Raw genomic sequence first — 3,965 nt, 5'->3', positions numbered from 1 at the left:
TAGTTATGCACAGTGCAGCCAGCGGTACTCCTGATATTTCTCCAGGTAGTTGCACTGCCACACATTGAACATAGGTAAAACTGGTAGAGTTTCGAAAAAATAGCATAGATACACCATAGTATCAATGTGGGTGTTTTCGTTCATTTACATGATAAAGGTTACCAGCTTAACTGAAAAAGTTAATAGCAGTAAATTCTTATGAAATCAAAATGCTAGAAGCTCTATTAATTAGAAAAGGGTCTAATCTTATCATGAGTGCTGGTCAATGGAGCTTAGATGACCTTATCTCGTCGTTAGTTAGTAGAGCTTCCCCTGACTCTTCGAACTTGACCCTCCTCCTGAGACATGATCAGTCTTGTCGTTCTGTTTCTCTACCACTATGTGAGTTATCAAAATTCTCTCCATTTAGCCTCCGGGATAGTACAATGGTAAACGTGTCGGCCTCTCATCCGAGGGGTCGGCTGTTCGCGCTCCGCCCAGGCGTGAGAAGTACAATTGTCGCCTGGAGGTTACGCTGTGGATGGGCACCACGGCGGGTAAGGACTGGTTCAGACGAGTCAGCACGCTGGACACACGTGAGCGAGGCGGCATTAGTCGACCCAGGCGAGGCTTCCCTCATGCACAGCCCAGGGCGAGCTAAGCTTCGCATTATCGGATTATCCTTATTCTCTCCATTTCTGTTAATTATTCGTGAAGAGTTTGGACGTAATGATATGCTTTATTTCTTATTGTGGCTGTTTCCTTTCATATATATGTATGCTGATATATATAGATATAATATATATATATATATATATAATATATATATATATATAGATATATATAATATAACACGCAACACACACATATATATAAGGTGTGTGTGAGAGTGTGTGAGTGTTTTATGTATGGTAGGTATGTATGTATGTTGTAGGTAAGTAGGTAGGTAGGTAGGTATTATGTATGTATTTATATGTATATAATGTATATCATATACATATATTTAATTAAATATATATATATAATTATATTATATTATATAATGATATATCATATATATATAATATATATATAATATATATAATATACTATACATACTATATTATATATAATATAATATATATATATATATAAATATATATATTATATATATATATTATAATATATATAAGAGAGAGAGAGAGAGAGACCGTGGAGAGAGAGAGAGAGAGGCGAGAGAAAAGTAGATATATATACAAATATAGTTACATATGAAAAATGTATATATGTATGTGTGTGTGTGTGTGTGTGTGTGTGTGTATGTGTGAGTGTGTGTGTGTGTGTGTGGTGTGCTATACACACACACACACACACCACACACACACACACACACAACACACACACACACACACACCACACACACACAATATATATATATATTATAGATATATATATATATATATAATATATATATATATATATATATATATACAGAGAGAGAGAGAGAGAGAGAGAGAGAAATACACAATATGCATACATATTTAAATAAAATATAAATTATTTTAAATTGATAAATTGTTAAAAAAAACAGCATATAACTAAAACACACACCAAACACATGCATATGCACATGCATGTGTATATATGTATATGTATATTTATATATATACAGTATATATATATGTATATGTATATGTATATATACATACACAACAATATAATATATATATATATATATATATATATTATATATATATATAGTATATATATATGTGTATATATATATATATATATATATATATATATATATATATTATATATATATATATATATATATATAATAGATGCTTTGTCTTGCTTTGCAGAAGTGAATGCAAAATTCTTCGTCAAGTCGTATTCTACGCGCACATGGACTTTGTGTCATCATTTACGTCCACAGTATTTTACACCTGCTATAGTAAGTGGTGTATCAGTTGCTGATTCGAGAAGCTTGTTTTCGTTATGGTTCAACAGTGTTCTTAGATACTAATTAGAAAGAGGAGAGAGAGAGAGAGAGAGAGAGAGAGAGAGAGAGACGAGAGAGAGAGAGAGAGAGAGAAGAGAGAGAGGAGAGGAGGGGAGAAGAGAGGGAAGAGTGAGAGAAAGAGAGGGAGGGAGGGAGGGAGAGAGAGAGAGATTCGAAATGCTTGAAAAACGAGGCAAAACGGTCTCGTAAAAAGACCCCAGAAGTGTCTAAAGCACAGCTTAAACAACTATTTATGTAGAATTTTGGATTCAAGTCTTTATTAGTATTTACTGAAATTTATACTTTATTATATACATAATACCGGGAGTATAGATTATAGATAGTTTATAGCATTATAATAATGGAGGTTTGGCAAGAGGATGGCGGGGCGTAGGGCACCCATCCCGCATCCTGAATATATTCTTCGTTCCTTTTTATTAATCTCATAGTATCTTAAAAAATAGGCCTGTTGTTAAAAAATATCTGTATCCACAAAAAAAAAGACATCTGGGCAAATACTATTGATTACACATTGCATTACTCTTTCGTTTTGTTTGTCCACAATGGTTCGACAGAAAAAATTTTCATCAGACCTTGTACTATTCATAAATTTATAACAAAGCTTCAGAAGAGGCCGATTTTGTGGCGTGCCAAGGGAGAAAACTCCGGCGGTCCAGGAAACTTGATATTCCACTCGGGGAGGTGGATGAGGAACTGTCTAGCAGTCTCGCAGAAGCAGAGGAGAAACAAGACACTGCAGAGAAACTCTTCTTCACTGTCTGGAGCACCAGCAGCACTACTGTCACCGTCACCACCTTCTCCACGAACAGATCTGTCACTGTTTCAGTCCGTATCTTGTGCACATATCCAGGAGTTATGTTTAACGTCTGCTAGCATGACTGCTGTGCTATTTGTTCATCGTTCAGTGTGATGGTGAACTTTTCAGTATGGTCATTTTTCCCTGAGACCTCAGTCAACTTCAGACACTAACAGACAGTGATTGTCATGTAGTGTTAAGATTGCTTGTACATAATTGACCCTGTATGTATATAAAAGTATGTGTTGACATTATCTCCTTGCGTTATTATCTTAAAACATCGTGTCTTCGATACGTGCAAAAAAAAAAAAAAAAAAAAAAAAAATGCTAACTGCTCATAAATACAAGGGATTTCTCAATCTAAAGCTGCCAATTCAGTGTGTACAATTCTTCCTATAGTTAGAAGTTTCGGCCACCACCAAGCATGCATGCAGGTATACCTCAAAGGTAGCATAATCGGTCCAATAGTATTGAATAGACACAGGTGACCTCCCGAATTACTGATTACTGATCATGTCACATTAGATAAAAGGCATCACCAGTGTCCTCTGATGAACTAACATTTCAGCAAAATCAACATGATAAAAACTAAAACTCTTTTGTATATTCCTAGACATAATCTCTACATTATAATATAAACGCTTCTAACAGACCACAAGCACACAATGTTTCATAATCATATTGCTTGCAAAAAGCCACTTACCAAAAGCACTTATATGACCGCTCCTCACACACTTCACTCACAGCGACATTTGCAGCATCCAAAAAACAGGCATGTATCCTTGACATTGTGGCAATTGGTACACCATAATGCTTGCAACAACACTCCATATCCAATATTTCGAAGATTTATCATACACGATGGTATCCTTGATTGCAAGACCCCAGTTGTACTATAACTATAGTGATCAGTAGTTAGATACTGTCCTTAGGTGTATCTATTTGCATTATGTCAATAGATACCTTAAATTCGTACCAATTCCCTCTTTTGGGGCACACGATTGTGACAGCCTCTGCTCGCAGCAAGGAGGTAGTTTTAATCACCTGAATGGATGAAGCAGTCTCCTCCTGCAAAACCAGTTCTGTTGTCAACAGATTCATCTGTGAACCATGTCATTATATCGGAATGAGGAGGAAAAATTGCTGATTACTTTCACTTCTGCTTCTCAAATAAGGCAGGAGGTA

General features: G+C 35.5%; 1 pseudogene; it reads left to right on the top strand.

Annotated features, from left to right (window-relative positions):
* The first annotated feature begins 520 nt into the window (after positions 1-520).
* Positions 521-2,935, top strand: LOC119569477 (annotated as a pseudogene).
* Positions 2,936-3,965: the final 1,030 nt, after the last annotated feature.

Source organism: Penaeus monodon, unplaced genomic scaffold (assembly GCF_015228065.2).
Source record: "Penaeus monodon isolate SGIC_2016 unplaced genomic scaffold, NSTDA_Pmon_1 PmonScaffold_15570, whole genome shotgun sequence".
NCBI lineage: Eukaryota > Metazoa > Arthropoda > Malacostraca > Decapoda > Penaeidae > Penaeus > Penaeus monodon.
The sequence above is the reverse complement of the archived record's forward strand: the minus strand, read 5'-3'. Positions and strand labels throughout refer to the sequence as shown.